The 23,046-nt window shown below is 41.2% G+C and overlaps 1 pseudogene; it reads left to right on the top strand.

The window, feature by feature from the left end:
- Positions 1–1,670: 1,670 nt before the first annotated feature.
- The window catches only part of LOC138840964 (chromodomain Y-like protein), a 158,192-nt pseudogene continuing 136,816 nt past the window's right edge, over positions 1,671–23,046 (top strand).

The raw sequence follows: 23,046 nt of genomic DNA on the forward strand, positions 1-23,046 counted from the left end.
AAGAGTACCTTTTTCTTCAGAAACAGGGCTATGGGAATACTGCAACTTATAGAAAGCTCTAAGGAAAAGGTACTTCTGGGTGAGGTGCAAGTCCCTTGTTGCTAGTAAAGTTGGGAGATGGTTTCCTCTACCAGGCCTGAGGTTGGGGTAGGGTGGGGAGGGGTGGGATAGAGATCTTTAAGCCAAGCTGATCTCACTCATTAGAAAGTAAACTGTCCCAGAGAGTGATCTGTGACTAGAAGCAGATTGTTTTGTGTCCTTGCCCCAGGGAGATCAAAGTGCAAATAGCTTCCATTGTGGGAGTCCTAGGGAGGAAGTGTTGACACCCCTGGGTCTCTAGTCCTAGAACTGACCAGGTTGGATGACCTCAAATCTTCTAAGGCTGCTGGGTCAGAACTGAAGGCAGGCCTGGCCAAGGCACTCTCATTCCTCAGTGGGTTAAGGATTGAGGCCAAGCTGTGATGGAGGCACCACCCATCCTATCTACCAGTGTTTGACTAAGAACATTTTTGTTTTCTCTTAAGTACTCATTTATGAGTCTTTTCATGAGTCTTTTCTGGTGGCTTTGGCTTATTTCTTTACACTTTTGAAGAAGTAGTTCTTGGTTCATAATTAATGACTCATGCCTCACTCCTTAGAAAACTCCTGTTGATAATTTTACCAGTAGACCACCATGTATTTCTCAGGCATGACTTTTGTTTTCTCCTAGCCAGAGCTCTGCATTCATTGCCACACAAGCTAATGTGGAGGTGATTCCTATAGATAGGTGATTTTTTTGTCCAATTGCTAAGTGCAGCATCTCCCTTATTCTCATGTACCTTAGTAATTGTATCAAATACTTAATAGAGTTCTTGACAAGTATGATAAACAAAGTTCAGAGGTGAAGATGCAGCTCAGTGGTAGAGTACATCCCTGGCATGCACATGACTCTCAGTTCAGTCCCCAGCACCAAAAGGAGGAAAGGCAACAAATGTTAGGCTCAGGAGAGGATACATTAGAACTCATAGAAAAGCAGCACCCAGATTGGCAATGAGGAATTGTGAAATGAGGGGACATTGGTAGAATATTTGTAGGGGGAAAGAAGAGAGCCCCTTGATATGTGTACCCTTTTAGAAAGCAGAGGTAGAAACAGGGAATGAACCTCTGGTAGTCAGCCTAGGCCATAGAAGGAAGAAGCCATGACATGTATGTTACTTTAATGGGACCAGAGTGTAAAGTGGCACTACCATACCAGGCCATGGCCCAACAAGAACAGGTTTGTCAGAAAGACATTCTTGCATTGGAGAGATGTCTTTTGACCACTTTGGCCATGTTAATGATATTTCCTTATGCTGTTTCCCTTTTCCTTCCAATTTGTCGTACCTATTGCAGATCCTGTCCAGGAGACCCGTTCTCTCTAATCTTATTCTCTAAAAGTCTCCCAGTTTATAGCTTCACATATCCTAGACCAAAAAAGTATGGGGTAGATACTCTGTCAGACATAGATTGAAACTGAAAGGTATCTTTGAAGTAGACTTTGACAAGGTTCTGGTATTGACAGTCTTGTGTTGATATGTGCGGTGATTGCAACCAGCTTCTGGTCTAATTCTGAGATGACAGTGGGAGAGAAATGGTGATAGGACATCATGGACCACTATGGTTTCAAACCCTTTGCAGGTACATCTCCATTCATGGATGTGCTATCAGCCAACATACAGATGTCTGTTAAAGGGGTGATGGCCGGGAAAAGGAAATTTATTGGCCACAGATGAGACCAGCCTTTGGACAAGTGGTTGCCTTTCAGTGTGAGGCAAAGAGTACCTACCTATACAGAGATATTTTTCAGGAAGCAAGATAATTCACTCACATCTTCTTATCCACAAAATAATCTGAGAATAACTCTGGAATCCCAGAGGTGGGAGTTATGTGCTTTGCATTTCTACACGACTGCTTTGCTTCATGGCTCTTTATGCTCTTCTGAAACCTCCTTCTGAGCTGGCCCACAATGTGCCCAGGAGGCAGGAATCAAAGGGGACTTGGAAGCTTGGCTGCTAATCACTCTGGCCACACTGACTTGGGGCTGTAGGCATGTGCTGGGGATCTGCTCTATTCTAATGGTATGGGCTCCAGTGGGAGCTTTGGTTCTTACCAGGAGAAGTTAACAGTGCCTCTGTTTTTGAGCCATCTCCCAGGTCAGGATGTCTTTATCTGCAAAGGCTTGAGCTTTGCCATATCTCTCATCATGACAGGTTCTTTCTTTCTTTCTTTCTTTCTTTCTTTCTTTCTTTCTTTCTTTCTTTCTTTCTTTCTTTCTTTCTTTCTGTCTTTCTTCCTTCCTTCCTTCCTTCCTTCCTTCCTTCCTTCCTTCCTTCCTTCCTTCCTTCCTTTCTTTCTTTCTTTCTTTCTTTCTTTCTTTCTTTCTTTCTTTCTTTCTTTCTTTCTTTCTTTCTTTCTTTCTTTTTCTTTATTTTGTTGGTCATGGGACTTGAACTCTAGGCCTAGGGGCTGTCTCTCTGTTCTTCAGCTCAAGTCTAGCTTTCTATCACTTGAGCCACAGTGCCACTTCCAGTTTTCTGGTGGTTTCTTGGAGATAAGTGTCTCAAGGCCTTTCCTGCCCAAGCTGGTTTTTTACTGGCATACTCAGATCTCTGCCTCCTGAGTAGCTAGGTTTATAGTCAAGGGCCACTGGTGCCCAGTTTGACAGGTTAATTATTTGCTAAACATAACAATGGCTGCATTCTGTCCTGGGAGAAGTTTCCCTATCATCCTACAACACTGATGGTCTTAGTGTTGTGGCAGAGCACACAGCAAGGGGGCTTTCTATGCATGCATATTGACTAATACCTGAAAAGGCAGCTTGCAAAGGCCAAGGAGATTGTTGTTGAAGAGATTGTTGTTCAAAAGCCCCTAGTGCTAGGAAGGCTCTGGAAATGCATACATCTCAACTTGCACTGGGCATTTCCAAATTTTAAGTTCTAGTGTTGTTTCTTTTCCTTTGTACACAGCTTGAGTAGGTTGTTCCAGACAAGGAAAGCTACCTACAGAAGGACTGTGTGCTAGCTACACTCATACAGAACAAGCAGTTCAGGGCTTGATTTTTGGTACATTTTTAGACTGCAATCTCTTCACTGGTGAGGTTTTTTAATGTTTCCAAGATCATTTTAAATGATTTTTTGCCCTCTCACCATATCACTTAGGTTTCTATCCTAAGCTAAATCAGCAACAACAATAACAAAAACAACAGACTGGACTCACTTGTAAAGTAGTTAAAAGTGCCACCTGCTGTTCAAACTGCAGAAATACCCATTTCTTGTAACCTTCAGAGAAACAAAGGCTTTCTTTTTATTATTATGATTATTATTGTGAAAATACCATACAGAGGGGTCTTTAAAATGCTTATAGTAGTCTGTACCCAAAGTGGTCCTTATCATTGGAACTTATGGTGACTTCACGGTGATAAAAGAAGTCCTGAGTGCCCTGAAAACAGCCACTGCCGATGACAGCAGGTCTATCTCAGTGCACCCGGCAGCATCTTCTATTGTGGCCTGGACTTAATTTACTTCATAGACCATCTCACAGATGATAGAAAGAGAAAAGGCACCAAGATGGCAGATGCAATCAGGTTTGCAGAGCCAATGTGTTTGCATCGGGGTTGGGGTTAGTTTTCCAAGTACTAGAACTGAAGATCACAGCCCTGCATAGGCTTCAATGTCAGTCATTTAAGTCAGTTGACTCAATTAACTCATCTGCTCTTTCTATGAGTCTGACATTAATGACTGCTTATCAGAGGCCAACAACTGAAACCCAGCAAGTGCTCGGCATGTTGGCTAAGAGTGCTGTATAGATAATGTACAGCTGCATGGTACTTGTGCTGTACACTTCTCCTATGCTTCCCCAAATTCTAAATATTTCTAGTAGAGAGGAAAAAAGCTGAATCAGCTAATGAACACATCTTACATCTGTTGGGTTGTTTTAATAGTACTATGATTTGATTGGACTCAAAGCCTCATACATGCTAGGCATGCATTCTACCACACCTCCTGCCCCCTTTTTGCTTTAAGTATTTTAAGTAATTTTTGGGCTTTGCTCTTCCCTCACATACACCTCCCACAGAGCTGGGATTTCAGGAATGAACCACCTAGCCAGAATAATTTGTTGAGATAAGGTCTGCTTGCTAAAACTTTGCCTAGACTAGCCTTGGATCTCAGTCTCCCCCATCTCTGTTATTCCCCAAAATAACATACCTATGGTTTGAAATATTATAATCCCATTATTATTCTGAGTTCTCAGATGTGGTGCTAGAAGGCATTGCCTTCTTACTTGACTTGAAATTATAAACCTTCATCAGTGGACATAATTCTGCTCTAGACTATCAGAACCTCATATCAAAGTGTAGACACTGCTCATTGTTAAATCATAGTTCAGGATATGTTGCATGTCTTTAAGCCTCACTTTTTACACACACACACACACACACACACATGCACACACATACACACAAACACACACACATACCATTGTCTTCAGTGGTGACTTTGTACATCTTCTGTGAGACCACCTGAGTTCTCTCTTATGCATCTTAGAGCTTTTCTTACCAATCTTGCTGCTCTCCAGTCTTCTCCCTCCTCAGGTGTCCAGTCTCTGCCCTTGACAGTGGCTGAGGCTTGTAGTACTGGGATTAGAGAAAGAGAAAAGATAGATACAGATATTTAAGTAGAAACCTCATCTCTTGCACTTTTGGGTGATTTTAGATGCTTGTTTTCATCAGATCCTCACTCCTATTACTTCTCCCAGCCTCCCAATGCCATGTCCTTCTCCTGGATTCCACAGAAGGCTCAGCTGATATTATAGGAAACTGAAACATTGTGCTTCTGTGAAACCTGCATTGCTGCTGCTTTGAGTAAATGTATTTTTATCAGCAATAATTTTGCTTAATGGAATATGGGAGAATCAGAAAAAACTACTTATTTAAAGCAGTTTCACTTAACCTTTCTCTTACTCAGTTTATTTAAATTAACTTTATATGCCTATGAGGGACATTACACAAAACAATCTTTCTATGTATTGTATTTTTGCTTGTTTCTGTGGTATCATGACTCAAATTCCTTAAACTTTTTGAGGCAAAGATCTTCATTGTGGCAAATATTCAGAATGGAAGGAAAGGGAAGTCAGAATGGAGATCAATTAACATCTTACATCATCCCATCATCCACTGTCCAGGGCTGCTATTTCCACTATTGGAATTGATGATACCCAGTTTGCAGATTCATTGTCATGAAATGGCCCTTACATCATTGATAAAACTGAGTATCTTGGGTTCCCTTTATAGCATTGGACTTTTGATGTCTGCATACTATGTGTCTGAAGGACCCAAGAGCAAGCTTATCTCCACAGAAGTGAGGTCTCCTCTCATGATAGAGTGAGATAATGTGCAGACTTTCCAAAGGAAGAGGCTATTACTCAGCACTCCTATATTACAGGATTTGGAGAGAGAACAAAACAAACCCGTAAACTGGCCCTAGAACTTGACCTCTTCCTACTCATTCCTTTCTTCTTCAGATAATAAAGTTGAGTAAGCTGAGGAAGGAAGCACACTACCTCCTAATTCAAATTTTGTTGCCTGGTTTCTCCAGACAATTCCTACACCCTTCCATGAGGGTTTGACCTAACATCTGATCTTGTCAAGTGTCTTCTCAGAAGGAATTCTATTGAATAATAATGTCTTCAAAAACTAACTTTGTGGAAAATCTTTCCTTCCCTTCCATATCTAAGACAGCCTTTAACTCAGTTCACAGATAATCCAGTGGGAACAAATACAAATTGAGTATGCTGCATTGTACACCTATTAATGTTTATGGGCTTTAATATTAAGTTTTAAAAGATAAGTATAAAAACCAGGAGCCTGCTGGTTCATGCCTGTAATCCTAGCTACTCAGGGTGCTGAAATCTGAGGATTGTAGTTTGAAGCCAGCTGAGACAAGAAAGTCCATGAGACTCTTATCTCCAATAAACTACTAAGAAAAAGCTGGAAGTGGTGTTGGGATTTAGTTGGTAGAACACTAGCCTTGAGCACAAAGAGGCTCAGAGACAGTGCACAGGCCCTATGTTCAAGCCCCATGGCTAGCAAACACAACCGCATGTATACTTAACAAAACTGTACACATTTCCTCTTTAGGTCCATCATGATCTCCTACCACTAGCCACACTGCCGCTGGATTTTTGTAGTTCATGATCGTACAGCTTTGTGGACTGGAGAGGTCTCTCCTGACAGGTTATTTCTACAAAGATTTGGTGGGTGGCTGTGTTTTAACAAACTGAGTTTCTGTTCAACTCATGTTTACAAATGAGTTTACACATCATCATTGCACCCTTCCTCTGAGCAGGGCTGCTGATGAATTTAGCATGGACCTCTGAAATAGAGACATAATTTCATTTGACATTATTATCATTCCAGGCAAAAATTGAAATTCCAGTTATAAAACAATGTATCAATCCTATTGAAATCCTGGTATTGATTATCCTCAAAGACTTTGAAACCAGAATTTTTTTTAATCTTGAAAATGTAGTACAGAGGGGTTACAATTACACGAGCAAGGTAATGAGTACATTTCTTTTTTGGGGGGTGGGGAGTCCGGTCGTGGGCCTGAACTCTGGGTCTGGTCGCTGTCCCTCAGCATTTCACCTCAAGGCTAGCGCTCAACCACTTGAGCCACAGCACCACTTCCAGCTTTTTATTTCTGCTTCTGTGGTGCTGAGGAATCAAACCCAGGGCCTCATGCATGCAAGGCAAGCTCTGTACCACTGAGCCACCTTCCCAGCCCAAATGAGTACATTTCTTATCAAGCATTGTTCCCTCCTCCTTTGTTTCCCTTACCATCCCTTCCCATCTCCCTCCCCATACCACGCCAGAGTTGTAAAATTCATTTTTCGACATAACATCTTGTACATCTCATTGTTGCAATGGGTTCACCTGTATCCCTGTTTAAACAATTTGTTTTTTTCCCTTCCCCTCCACAAATTATAGCAACATCAAATACAGTGAAAACAGGGATTATACTGAGGAGGAGGGACATAAAAAACACAAAACAATCATCTTATAAATATGTTTAAAACAATAGCAAGAAAGAAAAAATATGAGTCCTTATCTTGGGATTCATTTCACCTAACATCAACTCCTCTGAACATTTCTGCTTGTCTCAGACATATACTAGTCATTGCAAATAAGGGAAACCATGGGACCTGTGTTTCTTTGGGCTTGAGATGAGAATTTTTTATGTATGTACAAATATATCATGGGAGAAGCATGGAATCATGGACAGTTTTTTTATTCTTATGTTTTCATGTACCACAGCTTTATCGTTAAACTCCATTGTGAGCTTTCAAATAATGCCTTGGGCCATCTCATTTAGAAACCTTAGATATTAGTGTGGCTTATTCTTTTAAAGGATCAATTCTTGCATAATGCAAAACATTACTTACCTTGGGGGCAATTGGCAAGGCTGAGATGAGGTTGGCCTCACCTAATGGACTACACCTCACACCAATTGCTGGAATCTGCATCTGCAAGCCCTGTTCTCCTGTGTTCCTTACAAACCTCCCAACCTCCCTCCTTACAATATAATCTAGCTGGAAGCAGTGACTCACATCTGTAATTCTAGCTACTCAAAAGTCTGAGATACATCCAGAGGATTTGTGTTAAGACCAGATCAATTAGAAAAGTCTGTTAAAATTGAGCCTCCAATGATTAGTACAAACAGGACTGAAAGTGTTATTCAAGTATTCAAGTGCCAGCCAACTAAGCAGAAGACCCTGAATTCAACTGCAGGACTTGCACAGGGGTGGGGGGGGGGGAAGGGAGGGGGAGGGGAGATGCAGCACTATATTCAATCTTGATCGTATTCAGAGGATGAGGAACTAGTAGGAAGTGCCTCAATAGCTGTTGTCAGTCAAGCTCTGGCTTAGAACTCTGTATATGAAAAGTTTTAGTTATTCTTCAATGGTCAGGCTCAAACTACCTATAAAAAAATCACTTTATATGTATGCAGGTATAAGTTTATGCTTTGATCTACTCTGTGAAATCAGAACAAGAGACTACCTCTGAAAACAGAATCAGCTGTATGGTGGGGAGGAAGAAGCAGATTCCCTATATAGTATAGCATCAACCTCCCTGGAACTACAAAGCCAATAAAACAAACTCCAGCACAGCATTGGTTGTGTTTTATGGCAAGTTCTTGTCCCCTGCAAAGGCCTCCCTCTCCCATGTCTGCTTTGCTCTCCAATTTCCTGTGGCAGTAGCATCCAACAACACATAATGGGATACAGGCATTGAGATGCTTGCTGATCTTTATTTCCAACCTTATGTCTTAAATTAGCTTATCTCCATGTCCATAAGTTAATTTAGTCCAGTTTATAAGACCTAAGAAAATACGTGTTTCCAATTCAATGTGTAAAGTCTTCTTGCAGGGGCAGGTTATATCCCTTAGTCAATAACCCTTCAGTCAGTACCAGACAATCTTAGTGCCAAGTTCACTCTGAATTTTCCCTTTTCTTGGATACAAGAACTCCCTAAAGTCAGTATGATCCTTGGGTCTTCAAAGAGAGAAAGTTGGAAATGCTATATGCAATAGTCAGAGTGGCCAAGAGCCACTGTAAATATGAAAGCCCTTCTGGCTATGTCACCTACAACTGGTGGTAGCAGCGACACCTGTGTAATATCCAGGCTGTAGGTAAGCCTTTACAACCTGCAGCAGGTAGATCCACAGTCTACCTTTTCTGGGAGGAGGCTTTTTAAGAAATCTTAATTTTTATGATTTGCATAGTTTCTGCTTGGCAACTTCCAATCTAGAATAGATTTTTGTCATCTGCTCACATATGCAATGTTTTTACTTTTCCCTGTGTACTTTTTTTAACTTTAGAAACTTAGTAAATACTTTCATCCAGTTTAAGAAGCCTAATTTTGTAGCAGTAAAAGGCCCAGCCATTGGACTAGGAGCAGCCACATGGCCTCTTTGTGATGTGGTTTGGACCAAGGAAAAGTCTTGGTTCCAAACACCTTGTACCCCCATAGGACAGAATCCAGATGGCTGCTCTACTGATATCTTTCCCAAGGATATGGGAGGCACATCTGTGAGCACCTTGGTTAAAAACTTATTTTAGACAATGTCCTAAGAACCTGTGCTTTGGGTGTTGTTTCACTCAGGGTATCTTGTGTGTTCTCTGGGGACATTTCATCAAACCCACTTGGTTCATGTAGTGCTGTAATACTTCCCAGGAGAAGGCCTTTCCTCCCATGAGGAGCCTCCAGATTTACCTAAATCACACTGATACCCAGTTTTCAATCAAGAATTTTCTTTTACTTCACTTTAAAATCTGCCCTTTTAAAGTGGCAGTGGGAGGCCATGCACTAGTGGCTCACACACTAGCCTTTTGGGAGGCTGATACCAGAATTGCAGTTTGAAGCCATTGTAGGCAGAGAAACCCAAGAGATTCTTATTGCAATTAGCCTGGAAAAAGCCACTAGGGATCAGTGGCTGGAATGGTAGAATGCCAGCTTTGAACAAAAAAGAGCTAGGTAAAGAGCCAAAGGCCCTGAGTTCAAGTCCTATTGTACACAATATCCCCTGCACCCGTACCCACACACCTTCCCCAACAAACACACAAAGCAATTAGGGAGCAAACTTGCACAAATAAAAGAAGCAGGGAGAGGGGTTCAGTATAATTTTGTGGCTCATTTTTTTCACTATTTAAATTGGTCCATTCATGATGAGAGATTGTGTTTGTGTTTTCTCAATTACATATACCTTGTTCCTTAGTTCTAGAGACAGACTGAGAGTGTTGGCAGAGAGGAGAATCCACAAAGATTGAATTCTGTTGAAGAGAGGGACTGGATGTCAGATTGGATAGGGGACAAGTGCAACTCCTCCAGCTCCACCACTGAGTGTCCCATAGTTTGACCTGGCCAATTGGCATGATGCTGTCTTTGTACCCATCAGTGTGGGGAGTTCAGGAAGACCATTGTGTCATGGAAAATGACTGTAGCTGAGGGAGTTGCGGAAGGAACTGACAGCCCACAGCTGAAGTAACAGGATCTCCGTTTGGGGTTCACAGCTAAGTTTACTTCCTCATGTAGAAATATCCAGTATCCAAGGGTATCACTTGCTTGGGGAGCCTACAATGAGGGGAGATAGTACAATTTCAGGCAATCTTGGGAGCAATTAGAGTACAATGAAGAAGAAAATGTGTGTCTCCTCTCTGAAATTCCAGAGGGTAAGAGCAACTGAGGAGAGGAAGCTGTCAGTCACTGCTGAGTTGGTAGGGTTGAGAAGGAAGGCACATTGGAGCTGGGAGTCACATGTGTAATCCTAACTATTTAAGATGCTGAGATTTGGATGATCATTATTCAGGGCCAGCCCAAGCCAAAAACTGGGTGACATCTCCTCTTAAGCTATCAATTAATATCAACTTCACTACAACAGGAAGCTTAAAATAGGTGAGTCCAGGCCCAGGCATGTACCTGGATAGGAAGCAAGACCATAACTAAAAAATGAGCAGCACAAAATAGGCATATAGCTCACCTACCTAGCAAGTACAATACTCTGAGTTCTAACACGAGTACCATGAACAAGGTTAAGCATGGTGACCTCGGTGCCCCAGTGTGATTCACTGAGATTGCTGCAGCATCTGTTGCTCTGTAGGCTCCTGCCAAAGAGGAACAGTCCATCGACATCCCTCAATCTATGCCTACCAAGACAGCAAATGCTGAGCAGAACCCCTCACGATGGCCAAGGATGGAGGTTTAGTTGGAACTTTGGCCCCTCAAAGGGGAGGAGAGCAACGATCTGCAGGACCAGATGGACTCCTGAGTGAGAGAAGGGCAGAAGGAGGCAATGTTGAGGTTGGTACGGGGTTTGTGTTTAATGACTAATATGGATTCAGTGGAAATGTTCTGACTTTGATTAACATGTTTTATGACATGTGAATCAAGGGAGAGCTAGGGCAGTGAGGGAAACACACTTGTGTAAATTTTCCATAGGTTGAAACTTACTCTAAAGTCTAAGTTGTTTTTGAAAACTGAAATGTAGAGAAGTTGATAAAAGAGCACAGCTGCCCAGTACTGGCACTGTTCTCTGTAGATTTACCTGCCCTATCCATCCCTCTACTGGTGGGTACTTGTCCCCAGGGTGCCTCATACCCCATCCCAGTGTGCTGCTCAATCCAGAACAGCTGCTGTTGGGCAGGGAGGATCAGGAAACCCTGATGCACTCATGTGCCAACAGTGCCTCCTTCCCTTGGAGGCACAACACAATCCAGAGCTCTGCAGCACCCTATCATTGCTATGAATTGGAGTCTCCAACACTTGGGCTTTGCCTGCATTATTCCCCCACACCTCTAGACCAGCCTTTTGGGGACTTCTGAGACCTGGAGGATAAGAAAGGGAGGCCTGGAGGCAGCATCTCTTCCCATTGGAGCACTGAGTTTGCCACAAGGACCTAACAGGCTGAGAATCTTGGGAATGAACAATGCAGGGTGGCTAAACTTTGATACTCTCTGCTAACATGTCAGGCATTTACTGACATTTATATTCTAGCCCTCTGTGTCCACCAAACCATGGCCATTTGGGGTGTGTGTGTATGTCTGATAAGTCAGAAAGTGATTGCTAGCAAACAAGAATGACCAGTGCTAATGGGTTCATATGGTTGACTGTACTGGCCCTTTATGAGAGATCTCTGGTAGATCTGAATGTGATGTTGCAGTTGACAATTCTTTCCATCAACCCATCCCTCTATTTATCATTCAATTCACATCCTACTCCCTACTTTTCCAGCTCTCTGACCAGCAGTCCAGGTTAACACTCAGTACTGTTCAGCCCCAATACTTTGACATCAAGTAGATGACCAGTGCAGTCCCATTTGGGGTTATTTTCCTCTTCTTGTCACTATAGGATGATACTGTAAGAAAGTGGCCAGTCCCCTCCTTGGCTTGCATACCCACACTGTCTGACCACAACAAATCAATTTCTATAAGCTCATAAGTTCTTAGTAAGTATGAAGGTGTCTTCTCAGAAATTGCATGCCATGTTTTAGGCTCCTGTCTTTCTTCACCTGTAGCCTAGCATACCTTCCTTGGGCAGATTACTGAGTTTTTCTGAAACTTTGCCAGCAATTTGAGAAGAGTAAGGGTTGGACTCAGGTCTCAGCCTCCTACTTTCCTGATATCCAGGAGTCCCACACGTACAAGAGAGTATTCTGCCCTCACCTGGGATGTCCATGTTTAGCACATGATGGTATCGCATCAGGTCCCATAGTGGTCCACCTGGCATTGAAATGCTTTTTTGTCCATTTTACTATGCTGTGTCCACCTATCCCTACCTGATTAAGGGTAGATCTTTAAGCTCATTGTGAGTTATTATTGAAGAAGGTGACTTGCTAGCAATTAAATGCTAATTCTACCACTAAAGAATCCTTATTTCCAGGAAAATGTTAAGATCATTGTAAACAATAATCTGGGGGAATGTGTGGAGGTGCAATGGTATGGGAGGATGAGGGTCAACTAGAGGAAAGACTAAGTAAATATGGATAGGTAAACACCATCAAACCAAATGGCATTTTGGAAGTGGAATCTTTGTAATGAATGTTGACAGTGGTAGAATTCTTGATGGTTCATTGTGTTTGGAAAGATAAAAATTGGTTTGAAGTCTCTGCAACATAAGCATGTGCAACTTAATATTATCAGTGTACACAACAAGTGCACGAGTACGTGAAGTTGTACACATACACACACATACACAAAGTTGGAATTGAAGAGATGTTATTAGTACAGACCTAGGACTAAAGGACCTGTGCTACAAGCAGCACAAGGTGACCTATACTATGACAGCTCTTGCTCATATTGTATGCTCACCGTAAGCCATACTTCCAGCCCTTCTTTTGCGATTATTTTGAAGGTGGGATCTCAAGACTTTTCTGCTTAGGCTGGTCTCAGAGCCACCATCCTCCAGATTTAAGCCTACCTATTAGCTAAGATCACAGCTATGAGCCACCAATCCTGGCCCACTGCTTGTGTGTTTAAGTGGAAAATGGTTAACAGGGGGCTGGGAAGGTGGTTCAGTGGTAGAGTGCTTGCCTTGCATGCATGAGGCCCTGGGTTCGATTCCCCAGCACCACATAAGCAAAAAGAAAAAAAGCCAGAAGTGGCGCTGTGGCTCAAATGGTAGAGCACTAGCCTTGAGCTGAAGAGCTGAGGGACAGCGCCCAGGCCCAGAGTTCAGGCCCTACAACCGGACCAAAAAAAAAAGAGAGAAAGAAAAGAAAAGAAAAGAAAATGGTTAACAGCCTTGAATCAGTCATGTCATTCACACTCTTGGCAAAATTCAGGAACTCCTTTTATTGTCTTGCACATCCAGTCATTTGGAAAAGTGAAAAGCACAAGTCAGGAAAGACTCCCTAGTAACAAACAGATGTGTATGGAGCTAGCTGGGAAGATGGACCACCATGACAGTGTGCTGGCTAGAGACAGATGGCTCCAGTTAGACCAGATGGAGAGAACCAGATAAGGGCATGAATAGAATGTAATGGAAGAGAACGATGTTAGAGCTATTGGCTGACTTTCAAAGGGCAGAAAACAAAAAGAAATAATGAGACTAGGCATGGTGGTACATGCCTATGATCTGCATACAAAGGTAGCTTAGCCCAAAGTCCTACTTAGATTAGACCCTATCTCAAAAAAGAGAAGTTACTGAGAGAACAGAGTGGAACCACTATCACTGAGTTATCTGGGAAAATTCAGTGGTCCTAGGGCCCTTCTCCTTTATCCACTCTCACTTGTCTGCCTTAAAAAACTGACTTAATATAAAGAACAAGGTTTAGTGAGATTTCTGATAAATGTTTACTTATAGTAGATCCTTTTCCCCCAAGGAGAGGCTGCTTAGTCAACCTGTGGATTAGCAGAACATTCCACACTCTTCAGATGCTTATGACCTGTCCAAGACTGTGCTCAAATGCCAGCCTCACTTAGGGTGATGTTCAGAACCTTGCAAGGCTTTCTGCTGAGGAACAGGTCCCCTGCCACTGTGTTCATCCTTCTTGCCTCTCTTGAAGGGTGGTGAGTCAGCCATACCCGTGCCCTCCAGCATTAGCTCTTGTGCTATGTGCACTGCGTGGAAGTAAAAAAGCAGTGGAAACTGTAGTGTCCTGTGGGCAATTTTCATGAAGATTTCATCTCTTGAAAAGGGAGACTCTACCCACTGCTTGTTTACCTGAAGCCCAGAAGCTCTGGGTCTGGTTTTCAGCACTGCCAGGGAAACACAGAAGGAAGTCATCATTTCGACCCATTCTCCCCTCCTCACCCTGCATGAGCATCTGGGAGCCTGTTGTTGGAATGGTAAATCCAGACACTTTCCTCTGAAACCAAAATGAAAACCTGGGACAAAATTAAAGTCAGTGTAAAGTGAATAAGCATGTATCGATTTATACACTATTACATGTTGTAAAAACAAAAGAATGTTCACTTCCTTCATGCAGTCATTCGAAGTCATGTGTCAGACTCACTCAGCATGGCAATAATTTTGGGAACATCAAAGTCCTGGCTGCTTTGTCTCTTATAGTTATATCCACATGGTGAAATGTGATATCCAGAAGTAATAGCTCAGCCATTAGAACATGGGCTCTGTCTCAGGAACAAGTCACTTTTTGTAACTCAGAGAGGAAAAGAAACCCCAGACAGCCATTCTATGCCTGGCTCACTTCCATAAGAGTAACAATTACTTGGCCTTATTTATGGCTCATTTTCTTGCATATGAAGAGTTCACACATGGGAGCTGGCTTTAGAGGATAGAGTGCAGATAAAGGAAGTTAAAACAATAACCTCAAACACAAAGTAGACCTTTTCTAGTTCACATTTTTGGAGTCCATATGATTCTGAATGAGGTTATGTCTTTCTCATAATAGCTCAACCCATCTGCCCATTGGATCATGACTCTACACAATTCATAATTAGTGTCTACTAGCACATGTGCCACAGGATCTGGGGTTTGTGAGTAACCATCCTCATTGTTGACATTGGGGGATGAGGCTCCCTCTGTCTGCTTGCATCATGTTTCACATCTCAACACTCTCCTTCCTTTCAGGCCAATGAAATGATGCTCAGTGGTTGGAAGCTGACCTCACAGGAGACTTGTGGCAAAGGCCTGGTCTCCCAGGTTTCTGGCCAGGGAAGTCATGGTTCTAGTCATGGAGCTTGCTTCCTGTAATACAGTTGTTCATGTAGTTGTTTCTTTTACATGTTAGTTTTTAAAAAAAATAAAACCTTGGGTTGGGAAGGTGGCCTAGTGGTAGAGTGCTTGCCTAGCATGCATGAAGCCCTGAGTTTGATTCTTCAGTAACCACATATCCAGAAAAAGCTGGAAGTGTTGCAGTGGCTCAAGTGTTAGTATGCTAGCTTTAAGCAAAAAATGCTTAGGGACAGTGCACAGGCACTGAGTTCAGGCCCCAGGAATTGCAAAAGTGAACAAATTGTCGATCAGCTTTTACCACTTCAGGCCATAAAAAAGGGTAACAAGGCTCAGGACTGTTGCTACAAGAGTTCATGTCTTCCCACAAACAGAGGGATAAGGCTCCTGTCTCTCACTTTCCAGTACCCAGAAAACCCTAAAATGGTGAATGGATCAATAAAATGTGGTATACATGTATGAGGTTACACACATATATATATATGTATGTATGTATGTATGTATGAGGTTACATACATATATATATATGTATGTATGTATGAGGTTACATACATGTATACCACATTTTATATACATATATGTATATATAGATATAAATATATATATATACATATATATGTGTGTATATGTACATATATACATATATACATATATATAAATGTATGTATGAACACACACACACACACACACACACACACACACAAACAGAGAGAAATCCCACTCATCCATCAGAGAGCATGATAGACTACCATTTGTAATAATGTGGAAAGACTGGGAAAGAATTATATTATGGGAAGTAATCCAGACCCAGAGAACACAAGCTGCATGGTTTCCCTTATTTGTGGCTGCTAGAATGTTCCAATAAACTCAAAAGCAAATACATTCAGTTGTATGCTAATAGTTACAGATGAATTAACTGAAGTATAGTAGACTCAATGAAGAGCAGAAATAGTGTGGTATTTTTTCCTCTAAAGAAATGTTTAATGGTCTGCCAAGAAAACAAAAACTCTCAAAGTTTGTCTGGCAATCCATTCACTTGTTAATAACTTAGTAATTAAGGATGCTCTCACCAGAGTGGGCAAGAGTAAACGTAGTAGTCACACACATTTTTTGACTAAAATTCCAAAGCTTACTGACATCACAAATAAATGTATCATGTTTAAAATTTTAATCTATTTCTATTTCCTGACTTGCCACACCAAGAATTATTGTCTTACAAGGGAATATGAAATAAAAACATCCATTTGTGGAAATGAACATGAGATTAGTTGTTCTTTCTTAGAAGTTTGTCTCAATGAAAACAAAGAATTAAACTTAAATGCTGAGGAAAATAAATGTTATTACTTCATTATACCATAAAAGAATGTAAACTGTGAGCAAGGTAAATATGACAGGCAAAAATAAGGCAAATAATAGAGTTTCAGTGAAGTAAATTTCTTTTTTCTCATTGCTATCTAAAACTCTCCATCTCTGTGTTCTTCTAGTACACAGCTGAGAATCTTGCAGACCTCTTAAGGACCAGAGCAGAATGGACAATCTCCACACAGGCCAGATGAACACAGTGAGTTGACAAGTACCCAAGGAGTGGGTGTTTCAATATGGAAAACTGTTGGAATAATTATTGTTTCCTCATAATCCAGACAAATGTTCACGCCAAGGTCCAAAAATGTCGAAGTCAGGCTTATAAAGGCCACAGGTGAAAAAGAAATAATCTAACATGGAAGTTAAATGTTTCAAACAGGAATGTGGTAATGCATGACTGTAATCCTAGAACTCTGGAATGTGAGGCAGGAGGATCTTCACTTTTAGTCCAGCTAGGCAATAAAGTCAGGTCCTGCCTTAGGAAGCTCAGGTTTCCTACTATCACTTGCCAAAGAATAACTACTTGCACTAGAAGCACCATCTGAAATTTCCATGGCACCCTCTTCATCTTCACATTCACTGCTTTTACTGGTTTCTTCTCTGTCACTGTCCATTTTCTAGTCAATCAACTGCAGTTCATCTCCCTTGGCCCTATCTTCTTTCTGTACACAAATTGTTCCTGCCAATAGTTCCAATCCCATTGTTTCTCTGTATTTTAAACAGTGTCCTATCTTCATCTGATTGATCATTTTCACTGGATCTCCATGGTATACTTGTGAGCTCAATTACTAGATGTGGTTGTTTCTTTGGTCTTGGAGATAATTCAATATTTCAATAATTCAATATTTCAGATGTCTTGAAATTCCTCTCCAAACTTGAGCCATGCTTCAGAGAGGGAAGCATCAGCTGTGCCCACTTTCCTAAGACTTGTTCTTCTGACCTGTGGTGGACTTTTTTGAAAAGGATGGGTACTCTATGTCCCACTTCCTTTTCCACTTGGATCTGCTGGTGCCATCACCAGAGACATAGTATCAGCCTATGAGAGAATAAGACAAAAACCAATAAAGGAATCACAAGGAAAGTATATGGTGTTCAGTGTGAAAATAGAAAATTCATAGTGAAGCAAAACTTATGCAGGTCAAACCTCCATTTTCAGAGGCCATGAAGGTCAAGCCATCATACTAGTTCTTCATGTCTGTGTGTAACATATATCCTCATGCTCTTCTGTGGTCATGTAGATCATACAGACCACCAGGAGTCACTGGAAGTACAGGACACATTGGTGCAGGGGTGGAGGGGTTCTCCTGGAGGCCTTTTTTGGCACTGACAGGCCAGCGATGAGGGCAAGAAGGAGGCAGCAGTAGTTACAGGGATTACTGCCAATTATTAGATATTAAATTATGTCTCCATTTAATGATGTGTCCCAGTTGAACAATTAATAAAGCATTAATTAATAATTACTCAATATCCCATTATTGTTTATCATATATGTACATATACACATATATATTTACATATTTTATAGAATGAGACAGATGTCTTATATAATTAAATTATGCATCATGTGTCACTACCTATTATTCGATATTTAATTATGTCTCCATGTAATTTTTTATTCTGGTAATGCTTAATAAAATATTAATAAAACTTAATACACTTCCTATAATTGTTGCATCTAATTTAATATAGAATGATTCACTAATTCAACCCTTTATCATTTATTGTATTGACAATTATTCCACCTATGACATTTATTACATTTATGACATCCTATTACATAGCATATAGATTTGCATCCAAATTATACATCCTACCTGACACTCAGCACTTTCAAAGAAAAAGAAAACATGTCATGCTTAGCTTCTCACTCCAAGATTATACTTTTGGCAGTGCTGGGATCTAAATTCAGGGCCTAGAAGTTCATGAATGGGTGATAGTAAGCACAGCAGCCAATTCAGCTCCTAGCCAGTTGCCAGGCCCTGAAATAGAGCCCCATCTGTTGACTTAATATTGTGCTTAGTGTAGCTATTCATTAAATTTTTTGTTTCATTCATCTATTTGCCATTTATTTTATTGACTGTTATTACACATGGAATATTTATTACATTTATTACAGAGGATATAGATTTGCCTGTGTATGAAACTTCACATCTGACATCCAGGACTTTCACAGAAAAGGAAAACATGTGTCACCATGGGCTTCTTACTCCACAATTCAATTTTTGTGAGTGCTTGCATCTGAACTCACAGCCTACAAGGCCCAATTCATGAATGGGTGAGTGTCAGCATGCCAGCCTGGTGCATATTGAGCCCACAAGTAGTTTCCATCACCTGAGATCGAGCCCCAGGGTTTGAAAAATAAGAACAGATTAACATGCAGATGGTAGTGCACAAATAAATATAGATCTTTATAGAGTGCCAGAGATGTCTATACAATATTCAGTTATATATGCTACATTCCTACCAATTCTTGGGTACTTATTATGCCTCCATGTAATTAATATTGTTTTCATCCTTAATGAATTATTAATTAAATCAACCACTGTCCCAAAATAATTGCATCCATGTAATTAATAGTATTCTTTTAGTGTGCCAAAAATATTCATTAAACTCCATTGGCCTCCTAAAATCACTCTAACCTTGACATTCATAACCTTCCATCAGTATTCCTATGAATAGGAACGAGACTTTTAGGATCTCCCACCATTGGTAAGGGTCAGGACCGGGCTTCCCACCCAGGGCCTATGTTGCCATGTTTGCCTATGGCTTCCCTGATAGCCCGCCAGCCTTCAGCAATGCTAGGTTACTAACACTTTTCAACTGTGTCATTCAGACCCAGGAAGGTCACCTTGCAAAGAAAACAAATGTAAAACTTGCAGCCATATGCAAGTTGCCGAGTTTTTTTTTCTAGTGTTTTTTTTTTTTTTTTTTTCCTGTCAGCCTTTGGGGCCCAGGAACCCAGGTTTGGCTGTGGGTCCAGTGGCTGCACCCTAGCCTAGAGTGATTGAAGCTGAGGCAGAGTTGCTGCGACCTGAGTCCAAGCCCTGTGCTTGACAAAATAAAAATGCATACATATATACATACATACATACATACATACATACATATATGCATACATACATACATTAAAATATCTAAAATATTTTTTGAGGCTCCTTGGCTTGGAATTCATGCCCTTTTTTTCTGCCAGGCCTGGGATTTGAACTCAGGGTCTGGGTAAATCTGCAGCATTGTGGGGGAAGGGGGAGATCATCATGCTGGAAGACAAGAAAGTCAGGCCTGTCTCCAGAGCCTGAATTCAAGTCCTAGCACTCGTATACATTTTAAATACATGATTTATATTTACATACACATGTTTACTGCATATTGCAGTTAGTGTAGTTATTCATTTTATTTTGTTTTATTTATTATATATTTTAGTGAGTATGATTACACATATAATATTTTTTACATCCTATTACATAGGACATAGATTTGCCTGTGTATTAGACATCATTCCTGAGACCCCGGATTTTCACCAATTAGGAAAACAAGTGGGACAATTGGCTTCTTCCATCAGGATTAAGTTTTTGGCAGTTCTGTGATTTGAACTCTGGGCCTAGAAGTCCCACTTTATGAATGGGTCAATATTAGCACACCAGTCTGATGCAAGTGAAGTTATCGGGCAACTTTGAGGACCTGAGATCAAGCCCTAGGAGTGGCCACTATATAAACACATAGATGTGTAGATTTCAGTGTATGTGTGTATTTACGTATGTATATGCATCCATAAATGTATGCAGAGACAGATAGACATTTATGTAGATTCTAGTGTATAACTCTATATAAAGTGATGTCTATATCTTACTTTTATATATTCTACTACTACCAATTATTTGGTCTAAAATTATGCCTCCATTAATTAATCACAGTACAAAACTTAATAAATATTTATTACATACAAACTTATAGAATGACTAGCTAATCAGTAATTCAATTAGTACATTTCAAACATCCTATTAGTGTTCCTATACATGGAACAATTTTCCTAGGATCTTCAGCAGTGTGTAGGTGCCAGTCCCAGAATCCAACTCAGGGCCTAGGTGTGTGAGTTGAGCTTCACTAACAGCCCACCAGCCTTCAGTCATGCCTGGTCACGTTCAATTTTCAAGCCAAGTCATTGAGACCCAGGATGGTCACAGTGCAAAGGAAACAAGGTAAAACAGTTATGTAAAACCTCCTGGTTTTTTCCTCCTAAATTTGTGTTGGTTTGATTTTTTTTTACCAGTGCTGGGAGTTGAACTTGGGTCCTAGGATCCCTGGATCATCTGTGGGTGTAAAAGCTGCACCCCAGCCTAGAGTAATCATGGTTTAAGGCACAATAAAATGCTTCCTTGAGCAAAAAGAGCTCAGGGAAAATGTCTAGGTTCACAGTTCAAGCCTCAGGACCTGCAACACAAAAAAAGAGCCAGTAACTCCATGTTTCTGTGTATGAATGCACGTATTTCTATAGGTGAACATCCAGATTCTCTATGAAGAAAAGCACCCAGCTAGGAAATTTGCTTTGAATAGAATGATTTCATAGCACAGAGAGGGCTTTCAAAACAGTGCATGTGCCGGGGCTCCCCTCACTGTTCCCAGTGTAGCCTGAATGTTTCTGTGCACTCCAGGCTGCTGGAGGAAGTCTGCCTCATTGCTGGAACAGGCAGACAAAAAGCCTCACTCCTGTACAGCTTTGTAACAATTCATCTGGGGGCAATTGGTGAGGATGAATATGGGTGGGCTCTGAAGTCCAGGAGAAAAAGGTCTCTTTGTACCCCAAGGTCTTTCTCTCCCCAGTGCTGTGTTTTGACAGGAAGCTTTCATTTGTGCCACCTCCCATGGCAGGCCTGGGTGATGTCTCTGAGCTCTTCAGCTCAAGCTCTACCACTTGAGCTACAGCACTCCTTCAGGCTTTCTGGTGGTTCACTGGAGATAACCATCTCAAGGAATTTCCTGCCCAGGCTAGTTTGGAATGTGATCCTCAGCTCTCTGCCTCCTGAGTAGCTAGGATGACAGGCACGAGTCAGCAGTGCTGGCTTCCACTTCAAGTTGCTAAGTTGTGAGTAGGAGATAATAGTCTCATGGGACCTTTTGTGTCCGGGATAGTTTTGAACCCAGATCCTCAGATCTCAGCTTCCTGAGTAGGCAGGATGACAGACCTCAGCTACAGATACCTAGGGTCCTTGGCTCTACATGATAGGGCACTAGCCATGAGCCCAATAGGGAAGGGTCAGTGCCTAGACCCTGAGTTCAACATTCACAACCGAGAAAAATAATCCAGGAGAAAACTCATTAGAGTTCAATACATACATAATTTTGGCCCTGACATGGGGACATATTTGAGCCTCAACTTTCTCATGTGCACAATCATCTTACTTGTGGAGCTCTTACAAGGACCAGATGAAAGAATGCACCCCGTGAAGGACTCAGGACAAAATACATCATGAAGTTCTCATCACATAGCTGTATCCCACAAGCTGTCATTAGAATTAGGGTGTTTTCATCAGTATCACCATTCTTTCAGAAACATGTCACAAACTGCACAAAGTTCACATCTAATGGTTTAAAGTGGTGGGGATTTTTGTGTGTGGGGGGGAGTTAGCCATGGGGATTGCACTCAAAGTTGGGGCTACTGTCCTAAGATCTTTAGCTCAAGGCTAGAGCTCTAACACTTTGAGCCACAGCTCAGAGTTTCTCAGACTTCCTGCCAGGGCTGGGTTTTAAACCCACCAAAGTCAGATCTCAGACCCCGGGTATCTTAGATGACAGGAGTGAATGAGCCAGTAGCATCTGGTTCCATGGAGCTGGGTTGCAGTGGTTTATCTCTGGCTAAGTCAGGTTAGATGGAAGCTCTCAACACCAGACTGCCAGCTTGCTCTGTGGTGAGGTATTTGCAGTCCTATCCTTATATCATTGTGCTCAGAACATTCTTTTCTTTGGTGCCAGTCTTGGGTCTTGAGTAAGTGTCTAGACACAGTCCCTAAGCTTTTATGCTCAAAGCTAGTGCTCAACTGCTTGAGCGACAGCACGACTTCTGAATTTTTCTGTGCATGTGGTAGTGAGGAATAGAAACCAGGGCTTTGTATGTACTAGGGAGCACTCTACCACTGAGCCCCAGGAGTGACAAGTGTATAAACAAATAAATGTGTAGATTGGTAGATAGATAGATAGATAGATAGATAGATAGATAGATAGATAGATAGATAGATAGATAGATAGATAGATGTATATGTATAAAACAAAAGTGATGCCTGTATATTATGAAATTGCATATATGATATTACTACTAACTATTGGCAACTAAATTATTCCTTCCTTTTTTAAGTATCATGATTGAATACATAATAAAGTAGTAATTGAAAATTAGTTAATGTAGTATAATTGTGTATAATCTTATAATATGAAAATCATACACTAACTTCTAATTCAATTGTTGCTTTCATAACATTCCATTTGTA

This window comes from Dipodomys merriami, unplaced genomic scaffold (assembly GCF_024711535.1).
Source record: "Dipodomys merriami isolate MVZ:Mamm:240054 unplaced genomic scaffold, mDipMer1.0.p SCAF_308, whole genome shotgun sequence".
NCBI lineage: Eukaryota > Metazoa > Chordata > Mammalia > Rodentia > Heteromyidae > Dipodomys > Dipodomys merriami.